Below are 12,142 nucleotides of genomic sequence, written 5' to 3'. Positions count from 1 at the left end.
ATTCACTTTCTTACTTGAAAACCTCTGATCTTCAAAAGTGGTTTTGATGTTATTAAATTATTTTTTTTCACCTAAAATAAGGCTATTAGCATAAAAAAAATAACATTAAAAAAACTTCAACCAATGCTGAAAAATTAAGGGAATTTAGATTGTGAACCCCGATGAAGAAAGTGATGATGATGATTTCTGTAAAGCGCTGTGGAATATGATGGTGCTATGTATAATAAAAGTGGAGAATTCCCTTAAGGTGGCCATTACCCCCACAAAAACTGACTATTTAACCATGGGCTCCAAGTGTGGCACAGGGGGTAGGCAGCTGATAATGCTTTACTTGTCAAGTTCCGATTCACAGTTCCTCCAAGAACAAAAATGTTGCTTCTCACATAGATATGTGGCTCAGTGGTCTACCGGCCCACCCGCTATCAGGAAGGAGGAAATGGGGAGCATGTATTATTATAATTGAGAACACTTGGTATTGGTTGTGGTGAAGGGGGCAAATATTTTGTTCTTGCTTTCGATCATTCAGAAAAATCAGGAACCCAAGTGTTTGTGTGTAGGAGGTTAGAAGGTCCATCCTGAAACCTCTCCCTTGGACACTAATTAGGGTGGCAAAATTTCTCAATGTTGCCTTGCATCAGTGAGGTCCTGGGTTTGAGTCTGACCAAGAACAACATCTGCTTGGGATTCGGATGTTCTCCCTGTGTCTGCATGGATTTCCTCCAGGTATTCTCCTCCCCACACATGTATTTTGTGTGTTTGTCTAAAATAGAAAAAGTAGATTGTGAGTCCCTGGATACTACCTACAGATACAACCTCTGAACCGTTAAAGTAGTTTCCATGGCTAAGGAGTCCTTAAGATAGGTCATCAGTTTTAAATTGCTGGGGGGGTGTTCAGCAACCGGCACCACCACCACCGATTAACTGTCACTAGGTTCCACGTACACCGTGTACCAAGCTGGAACAGCAGAAGTTTGGAAACTGTGTCCTGCGACTGCCAGAAGTACACAGTGTATGGAGCTTGAACAGCACAGCTTTGTACACTCTGTCATGGTCCTGCACCTGCCAGAAGTACACAGTATATGGAGTATGGAGCTGGAACAGCAGAGCGTTGTACATTCTGTCTTGGTCCTGCGACTGCCAACAGTACACAGTGTATGGAGCTGGAACAGCAGAGCTTTGTACATTCTGTCCTGGTCCTGTGACTGCCAGAAGTACACAGTGTATGGAGGTGGAACAGCAGAGCTTTGTACACTATGTCCTGGTCCTGTGATTGCCAGAAGTGCACAGTGTATGGAGCTAGAACTTCACAGCTCTATACAACATGTAGTGGCCTTGTAGTGTTCTGAGTTGCTGTACCTGAGAATGGCCATTACACAGTGTACAGAGCTGGAACAGCAGCGCTTCCTACATTGTTTCCTCGTCCCGTTTCTGCCGGAAGTAAACCGTGTCTCTATACACCATGTAGTGGCCATTCTCGGGGACTGCAACTGAGCTCCTATTGATGTGAATGTGATCTGAGCTGCTCCAGCTTCACACACTATGCACTTCCGGCAGCCACAGACCCTGTTGACTGCTAATCAGTGGGGATACCGGTGGTCGGACCTCCGCCGATCGGTTATTGATGTCATATCCTAACAATAGATCTTTCTCCTGGACGTTCGCTACCTCTTCTAGCATCAAACATTGGTAGGGGGTTAGAAAGCTCCAAAATTAAATTGTAAAAAAATCACAAATTTTGAAAACAAAAAGAAAAAGGCGTTGTGCTTTCGAGTTACACGTTTCTATTTTTTCTTCACCAGTAAGCCGTAATTAGCCATCCAGACGGCAGGGGTTGATGTGAATAGTGGTTTCTCAGTGATTTTAAGCCTGCTGTTACATGCTACAGAACAAAAAGTCAGGCAGGAAGAGTTTGTTTTGTCATGCCGTGTCACTCGAGAAAAACAGCCGACTTCATGGGATTTACACAGTGACAATGTTTTTACAAGGACTTCAGCTCCAACCGGTTCAAGACAAAACAACAGTAACCTGAATGCAGACATTTCTGTTCAGTTTGTATAATCAGAACACTCGGGGGCCCACGGATGGGCCCCGTGTCATGGATACTGACACCTGTTTACAAATGCCGTATTGGCATCGACGCTAATTTACACAGGGCCCGAAATAATCCTCCTGTACACAAGACGTCGGGGATGGAGAAAAGCGACTCAACCACACTGTAATGTACACAGAGGAAGCCCTATGTAAACCCAAGTTATAGAAAGGGAAATGTCGTATCTGGGCCAAGTGATGTGTTTGGTAAACGGGCAAACGCTGACTGATATTCAGTGTCACTATAGACTTCCTGCGTGATCGGTGTCCGATAAAGACGTCCATGCTGGAATCATGATAACTCCATTGTGTATAAATCCAGGAAACGGGACCAGATGTGGAAGAGCTGAGTGTGTCAGGAGGTATTACTGGAGATGTGGCAGGGTGAAGTTTCTCATCTGTCACCGGAGTTATATTCTTGTACGTAGGGGCAGTATTATAGTAGTTATATTCTTGTACATAGGAGGCAGTATTATAGTAGTTATATTCCTGTACATAGGGGCAGTATTATAGTAGTTATATTCTTGTACATAGGAGGCAGTATTATAGTAGTTATATTCCTGTACATAGGAGGCAGTATTATAGTAGTTATATTCTTGTACATAGGGGCAGTATTATAGTAGTTACTAGATAGTGGCCCGATTCTAACGCATCGGGTATTCTAGAATATGCGTGTATGTATGTATATAGCAGCCACATAGTATATAGCACAGGCCATGTAGTATATAGGAGCCATGTAGCATATAGCAGACACGCAGTATATAATACAGCTACGTAGTATATAGCACAGCCCACGTAGAATATAACACAGCCCACACAGTATATAACACAGCCCACACAGTATATAACACAGGCCATGCAGTATATAACACAGCCCACACAGTATATAACACAGGCCAAGCAGTGTATAACACAGGCCACGCAGTGTATAACACAGGCCACACAGTATATAACACAGGCCACACAGTATATAACACAGGCCACGCAGTATATAACACAGGCCACGCAATATATAACACAGGCCATGCAGTATATAATACAGGCCATGCAGTATATAATACAGGCCACGCAGTGTATAACACAGGCCACGCAGTATATAACACTGCCCACGTGGTATTTAACACAGCCCACTCAGTATATAACACAGCCCACATAGTTTATAGCGGCCACGCAGTATATAACACAGGCCACGCAGTATATAATACAGGCCACGCAGTATATAACACAGGCCACGCAGTATATAATACAGGCCACGCAGTATATAACACAGGCCACGCAGTATATAACACAGCCCACGTAGTATATAGCAGCCACGCAGTATATAACACAGCCCACGTAGTATTTAGCAGTATGGGCACCATATCCCTGTTAAAAAAATAAAAAATAAATAAAAAATTAAAATAAAAAATAGTGTTATACTCACCCACCGGCGTCCAGCGAAGCTGTCCCCATGCGCGCGCTGCCGCCGCCAGCTTCCGTTCTCAGCGATGCATTGCGAAATTACCCAGATGACTTAGCGGTCTCGCGAGACCGCTAAGTCTTCTGGGTAATTTCGCAATGCATCTCTGGGAACAGAAGCTGGCGGCAGCCGTGCACGCATCGGCAGGAAGACAGAAGGTGAGAATAGCAGGTTTTTTGTTTTTTTTATTATTTTAAACATTAGATCTGTTTACTATTGATGCTGCATAGGCAGTAAAAACTTGGTCACACAGGGTTAATAGCAGCGTTAACGGAGTGCGTTACCCGCAGCATAACGCTGCCATTAACCCTGTGTGAGTGCTGACTGGACGGGAGTATGGAGCGGGCCCTGGGCACTGACTGGACGGAAGTAGGGAGGGACTAATTCTCGGCCGGACTCTGCCCGTCGCTGATTGGCGGCCGCAACCGATCAGCGACCCGGGATTTCCGTTACACACAGACAGATGGAAGTACCCCTTAGACAATTATATATATAGATATTCTTGTACATAGGGGCAGTATTATAGTAGTTATATTCTTGTACATGGGGCAGTATTATAGTAGTTATATTCTTGTATATACTGTAGGAGCAGTATTATAGTAGTTATATTCTAGTACATAAGGGCAGTATTATAGTAGTTATATTCTTGTACATAGGGGGCAGTATTATAGTAGTTATATTCTTGTGCATAGGAGCAGTATTATAGTAGTTATATTCTTGTACATGGGGCAGTATTATAGTAGTTATATTCTTGTATATACTGTAGGAGCAGTATTATAGTAGTTATATTCTTGTACATAAGGGCAGTATTATAGTAGTTATATTCTTGTACATAGGGACAGTATTATAGTAGTTATATTCTTGTACATAGGAGCAGTATTATAGTAGTTATATTTTTGTACATAGGGACAGTATTATAGCAGTTATATTCTTGTACATAGGGGCAGTATTATAGTAGTTATATCCTTGTACATAGGGGCAGTATTATAGTAGTTATATTCTTGTATATAGGAGCAGTATTATAGTAGTTATATTCTTGTACATAGAGGCAGTATTATAGTAGTTAAATTCTTGTATATAGGAGCAGTAGTATAGTAGTTATATTCTTGTACATAGAGACAGTATTATAGTAGTTATATTCTTGTACATAGAGACAGTATTATAGCAGTTATATTCTTGTACATAGTAGCATTATTATAGTAGTTATATTGTGCATAGGGGGCAGTATTATAGTAGTTATATTCATGTACATAGGAGCAGTATTATAGTAGTTACATTCTTGTTCATAGGGAGCAGTATTATAGTAGTTATATTCATGTACATAGGAGCAGTATTATAGTAGTTATATTCTTCTACATAGGGGCAGTATTATAGTAGTTATATTCTTGTATATAGGGCACAGTATTACAGTAGTTACATTCTTGTACATAGGAGCAGTATTATAGTAGTTATATTCTTGTATATAGGGGCAGTATTATAGTAGTTATATTCTTGTACGTAGGGGCAGTATTATAGTAGTTATATTCTTGTACATAGGAACAGTATTATAGTAGTTATATTCTTGTACATAGGGGCAGTATTATAGTAGTTATATTCTTGTACATAGGGGCAGTATTATAGTAGTTATATTCTTGTACATAGGGGCAGTATTATAGTAGTTATATTCTTGTACGTAGGTGGCAGTATTATAGTAGCTAACAATATTTATTAACTTTAAAGGGAATCTGTCACCCCATTTTTCGCCTATAAGCTAAAGGTACCTTCACACTCAGCAACTTTACAACGAGAACGACAACGATCCGTGACGTTGCAGCGTCCTGGATAGCGATCTCGTTGAGTTTGACACGCAGCAGCGATCTGGATCCCGCTGTGATATCGCTGGTCGGAGCTAGAAGTCCAGAACTTTATTTCTTCGTCAGGTCGGCGTGTATCGTTGTTGTTTGACAGCAAAAGCAACGATGCCAGCAATGTTTTACATGGAGCTAACGACCTGTGAGAACGATAAATGAGTCGCCGTTACGTCACAGGATCGCTCCTGCATCGTTCTGGAGCTGCTGTGTTTGAAGTCTCTACAGCGACCTAAACAGCGACGCTGCAGCGATCGGCTCGTTGTCTATATCGCTGCAGCGTCGCTGAGTGTGACGGTACCTTTAGGCCACCGCCATCAGGGGCTTATCTACAGCATTCTGTAATGCATTCTGCAATGCTGTAAGATAAGCCCCCAATGTAACCTGAAAGATAAGAAAAACAAGTTAGATTATACTCACCCAGGGGCGGTCCCGGTTCGGTTTGGGTCCGATGGGCATCGCGGTCCGGTTCCAGCACCTCCCATCTTCATGCAATGACGTCCTCTAATATGCTTCCTGTCGCGTCTCCGGCGCAGGCGTACTGATTTGCCCTTTTGAGGGCAGAGCAAAGTACTGCAGTGTGCAGGCGCCGGGAAAGGTCAGAGAGGCCCAGCGCCTGCACACTGCAGTATTTTACGCTGCCCTCAACAGGGCAAATCAGTACGCCTGCGCAGGAGACGCGACAGGAAGCATATTAGAGGACGTCATTGCATGAAGATGGGAGGTGCTGGAACCGGACCGCGATGCCCATCGGACCCAAACCGAACCGGGACCGCCCCTGGGTGAGTATAATCTAACTTTTTTTTCTTATCTTTCAGGTTACATTGGGGGCTTATCTTACAGCATTGCAGAATTCTGTAGATAAGACCCTGATGGCGGTGGCCGCAGCTTATAGGCAAAAAATGGGGTGACAGATTCCCTTTAATGAATTGATCTCTTGTTGTTTTCTTGGTAAATAACTTGTTTTACCCATCATTAAAAATAGGCAAAGACAAATTAAAGTTATATAAAGGTCAGGCTCCTAATAGTAGGCTATCTAAAAGTAGCAGTTGCTTTCAGGCCTTTGTAGCTGAGTAGGAGAAGACCCTTTCAGTATGTATGAAGAAAACAGTTTAAATCTGGTAATGGCTTATGATTTATTAGAGCAGATAGAGAGTAACCATATTTTATTTTTGTTTGCATGAATCAATGGTAAACTTGAAAATAATAAGCTCTGTAATACATCTTTTTAGATAAATCCCCTTTTTTATCCTCCTGGTCTGATCTTTCATTTTCAAAATTCTAAATCTAATATATAAAGCTGAATGTGTGTATGTATGTGTGTATGTATGTCCGGGATTGGCATCTGCACCGTCGCAGCTACAGCCACAAAATTTTGCACAGTCACACGTCTGGACCCTGAGAGCGTCATAGGCTATGTGGTGAGGCGAAATTTTAACCCCGCACGTTCCAATTCACCAAACAATTTTGCCCCTCTCTAAATAATGGGGAAAAAGTGAAAGGAAAAGTGTTGGAGGCAAATTGACAGCCAGGAGGAGATGGCATACAGGTATATACTATATACAGGGGAGATGATATACAGCTATATATTATAAACAGGAGGAGATAACATACAGGTATATACTATATACAGGGGAGATGATATACAGCTATATATTATATACAGGAGGAGATGACATACAGGTATATACTATATACAGGGGAGATGACATACACATATATACTATATACAGGAGGAGATGACATACAGATATATACTATATACAGGGAGATGACTTACAGGTATATCTAATATATAAAGCTGAATGTCTGTGTATGTGTGTATGTCCGGGATTGGCATCTGCACCATCGCAGTTACAGCCACAAAATTTTGCACAGTCACACGTCTGGACACTGAGAGCGTCATAGGCTATGTTGTGAGGCGAAATTTTAACCCCGCGTGTTCCAATTCACCGAACAATTTTGCCCCTATCTACATAATGGGGAAAAAGTGAGAGGAAAAATGTTGGAGGCAAATTGACAGCTGCCAGATGTGAAGAAGGGGGACTTAAAGAATGAGAGCGATGGCGCCAAAGAGTATATACCGTATAGTTGCTAAGGTGGGGCCCCGACATGGGATACTCACCACACACGGGGATATGAACACACACACAAAATGCGCCACACACTACCACGTGCTTGAACACATATACCACCCTCAGCGCACATTTCACCACATACACCAACCTCGCCACATAAAAGTCGAAACACAAAAGTCGCCGCTCAAAACTCGCCACGCGAAAAACTCTCCACATGCAAAACTCGCCACACGTGCAAAACTCACCTCATGGAAAACTCGCCACACGCAAAACTTGCACACGCGGAAAAATTGCCACATGCACAAAAGTTGCAACACACAAAACTTGCTGCACACAACTTGCTACATTAACCTGTCACATGCAACTCGACACACACAACTTTACACATGAAACTCGCCCTAAAACACACACAAGTCTGGTATTATCCTTCAAAAATAAAAATCTGATTAATAAGCAGACAAACTACAAGAGCAACAACTATGCCATATAGGAAATACGGCAGCTGTCAGTCACATGACCTATTATGTGTATGTGTGAGCTAATATATAGTGCCAGGGGGGAGGGCTTACTGTTGGCCAGGGATTTATCAGGCTGCCAATTTAGCTTACAAATACTGAGGTAAAAATACTGAGCAAATAACGTGTGAACGAGGTCCAATACAGGAGGAGATGACACACAGATATATACTATATACAGGAGGAGATGACATACAGGTACATACTATATACAGGGGAGATGACACACTGGTATATACTATATACAGGGGAGATGACACACAGGTATATACTATATACAGGAGGAGATGACATACAGGTACATACTATATACAGGGGAGATGACACACTGGTATATACTATATACAGGGGAGATGACACACAGGTATATACTATATACAGGAGGAGATGACATACAGGTACATACTATATACAGGGGAGATGACACACAGATATATACTATATACAGGAGGAGATGACACACAGGTATATACTATATACAGGAGGAGATGACACACAGGTATATACTATATACAGGGTTAGATGACACACAGGTATATACTATATAAAAGAGGAGATGACACATAGGTATATAGAGGAGGAAATGACATAAAGCAGGTATATACTATATACAGGGGAGATGACATACAGGTATATACTATATACAGGAGATGACATACAGGTATATACTATATATAGGAGGAGATGACATACAGGTACACTGTATATAGTATATACAGAAGAGATGACATACAGGTATATACTATATACAGGAGGAGATGACACATAGGTGTATACAATATACAGGAGGAGATGACATACAGCAGGTATATACTATTTACAGGGGCGATGACATACAGGTATATACTATATACAGGGGATGACATACAGGTGTATACTATATATGAGGGAGATGACAAACATGTATATACTGAGGGGAAAATGAGAGGTGTGAGGTGAAAATGAGGGGTGTGAGGTGAAAATGAAAAGGTGTGAGTGCAAAATGAGAGGAGTGAGGGAAAATAGTGGAGCGATCGGAAAATGACAGATGTTAGGTCTAAATGACAAGTGGTGTTAGGGGGGAATGAGAGGAGTGAGGGGGGAATGAGAGGAGTGAGGGGGGGAATGAGAGGAGTGAGGGGGGGGGAATGAGAGGTGTAAGGGAGAAAATGAGAGATGTGAGGAAGAAAATGAGAGTCGTGATAGGAAAATAAGAGAATTGAGGTGCTATAACTAGCCACAGATATTTACTATGCCCAGGCAAAGCCAGGCTCTTCAGCTAGTTCACAAATATAATCTGTCTTTGGTAAATACAGATATCTGTGTGTTCCTCTAGTTCCTCCCTAGAATGTCTGTGTGTTCCTCTAGCTCCTCCCTAGAATGTATGTGTTCATCTAGCTCCTCCCTAGAATGTCCGTGTGTTCCTCTAGCTCCTCCCTAGAATGTCTGTGTGTTCCTCTAGCTCCTCCCTAGAATGTCTGTGTTCCTCTAGCTCCTCCCTAGAATGTCTGTGTTCCTCTAGCTCCTCCCTAGAATGTCTGTGTGTTCTTCTAGCTCCTTTATAGAATGTCTGTGTTCCTGTAGCTCTTCCCTAGAATATCTGAGTGTTCCTCTAGCTCCTCCATAGAATGTCTGTGTGTTCTTCTAGCTCCTTTATAGAATGTCTATGTGTTCCTGTAGCTCTTCCCTAGAATGTCTGTGTGTTCCTCTAGCTCCTCACTAGAATGTCTGTGTGTTCCTCTAGTTCAGTGATTTTCAACCAGTGTTCTGCGGCACACTAGTGTGCCGCAACACATGGTCGGGTGTGCCGCGGGGAAAGTTCCCCAAACTATGGTGCCCCCTTTGTTTTGTTCCCCGGCGATGCGCAGTCACGGAATAACACATGTGCGAGCTTTGAACGCTCGCGCAACTTAATGACGTCACCGAGGCCGGCGCGTCATCCTGAGAGCGGAGAGACTCTCACATTTGCCCGCCGCCAAGGTAATGCCCGCCAATAATGCTGTGTATAATCATTATCCCCTTCCCGACCCATGACGCCACGTAGGCGTCATGAAAGTCGGTGCCAATCCGACCCATGACGCCTATGTGGCGTCATGGAAAGATCGCGTCCCTGCAGATCGGGTGAAAGGGTTAACTCCAATTTCACCCGATCTGCAGGGACAGGGGGAGTGGTACTTCAGCCCCCGTGGCTACGATCGCTCTGATTGGCTGTTGAAAGTGAAACAGCCAATCAGAGCGAATTGTAATATTTCACCTATGAAAATGGTGAAATATTACAATCCAGCCATGGCCGATGCTGCAATAGCATCTGCAATGGCTGGAGACCCCGATCTTCCCCCCCCCCCCACCGCCACCGATCGCCTCCCCAGTTGTCCTTTCTGCCCAGATCTCCTGTCCGCTCCCCTCCTCCCTCCTGTCCGCTCCCCCGGTCCTCCGATCCCCCCCCCGTGTTCCGATCCCACCCCCCCATACTTACCTAGCTCCGATGTCCCTCCCGGTGTCCGGCCGTCTTCTCCATGGGCACCGCCATCTTGGAAAATGGCGGGCGCATGCGCAGTGCGCCCGCTGAATCTGCTGGCCGGCAGATTCGTTCCTGTACATTTTGGTCGCTGTGATAAGTTCTATCACAGCGATCAAAATAAAAAAATTGTAAATAACCCCCCCCCCTTTATCACCCCCATAGGTAGGGACAATAATAAAATACAGAAAATATAATTATTTTTGTTTTTCCATTAGGGTTAGGGGTAGGGTAAGGGTAGGGTTAGGGTTGCACTTAGGGTTAGGGTTGCACTTAGGGTTGCACTTAGGGTTAGGGTTGCACTTACGGCTAGGGTTGCACTTAGGGTTGCACTTAGGGCTAGGGTTGCACTTAGGGCTAGGGTTGCACTTAGGCCCAGGTTTCACACTGAGTGAGTATAAATACATTTAGAATCTATATTATTAACTATATGTAGAATATGTACTGTTTTAGTGTCATTTTGTGCTATTTTGGTTGGTGGTGTGCCCCGGGATTTTTTAAGTATAAAAATTGTGCCGCGGCTCAAAAAAGGTTGAAAATCACTGCTTTAGTTCATCCCTAGAATGTCTGTGTGTTCCTCTAGCTCCTCCCTAGAATGTCCATGTGTTCCTGTAGCGCCTCCCTAGAATGTCCATGTGTTCCTGTAGCTCCTCCCTAGAATATCTTTGTGTTCCTCTAGCTCCTACCTAGAATGTCTGTGTGTTCCTGTAGCTCCTACCTAGAATGTCTGTGTGTTCCTCTAGCTCCTCCCTAGAATGTCTGTGTGTTCCTCTAGCTCCTCCCTAGAATGTCTGTGTTCCTCTAGCTCCTCCCTAGAATGTCTGTGTTCCTCTAGCTCCTACCTAGAATGTCCATGTGTTCCTGTAGCTCCTACCTAGAATGTCTGTGTGTTCCTCTAGCTCCTCCCTAGAATGTCTGTGTGTTCCTCTAGCTCCTCCCTAGAATGTCTGTGTGTTCCTCTAGCTCCTCCCTAGAATGTCTGTGTTCCTCTAGCTCCTACCTAGAATGTCTGTGTGTTCCTGTAGCTCTTCCCTAGAATGTCTGTGTGTTCCTCTAGCTCCTCCCTACAATGTCTGTGTGTTCCTCTAGCTCCTCCCTAGAATGTCTGTGTGTTCCTCTAGCTCCTCCCTAGAATGTCTGTGTTCCTCTAGCTCCTCCCTAGAATGTCCATGTGTTCCTCTAGCTCCTCCCTAGAATGTCTGTGTGTTCCTCTAGCTCCTACCTAGAATGTCTGTATCTGCTTCTAGCTCCTCCCCTCTCCATAGAATTTTGAAAGCACCAAATGTCTTCTGTATAATGGGAACATTTTTTTTACTCAATACAGATTTTTATCATGAATTTAGAGTGAATGTTGGTCTCGTTGCGCCGTGAATCCTGTGATTTTTGTTTCCTGGATCTCAGGATTGATCTTGATTGCTGTTCCACTTTTAATCAGTGGGTTCCAGTTTTGATAAGTTTTGAAGCTGATTGTGGCTTTTCCAAACAATCATAGTGAATCTCCTAAATTCAGCCACGCTTTGTAAGCCCGGTAATATCCGTTTGTTAGCTGACTCAGTCTCTTGTGTTCAGGACGTTGCTTTATGCCTGTTTTTTGGATCTCTTGTGTCACAAGGTAAAAAAAATACAAGAACATTTTTCACATCTACCTTTTCCTTTGT

The 12,142-nt window shown here is 43.4% G+C and overlaps 1 protein-coding gene across 1 annotated transcript in view; it reads left to right on the top strand.

Moving 5' to 3' along the window:
- Positions 1 to 12,142, top strand: part of TMEM135 (transmembrane protein 135) — a 369,074-nt gene that overhangs the window by 116,355 nt on the left and 240,577 nt on the right. The window lies entirely within an intron of this gene.

The sequence above is a fragment of the Ranitomeya variabilis genome, chromosome 3 (genome assembly GCF_051348905.1).
Source record: "Ranitomeya variabilis isolate aRanVar5 chromosome 3, aRanVar5.hap1, whole genome shotgun sequence".
NCBI lineage: Eukaryota > Metazoa > Chordata > Amphibia > Anura > Dendrobatidae > Ranitomeya > Ranitomeya variabilis.
Note: the sequence above shows the minus strand (reverse complement) of the source record. Positions and strands in the feature narration are given on the sequence as shown.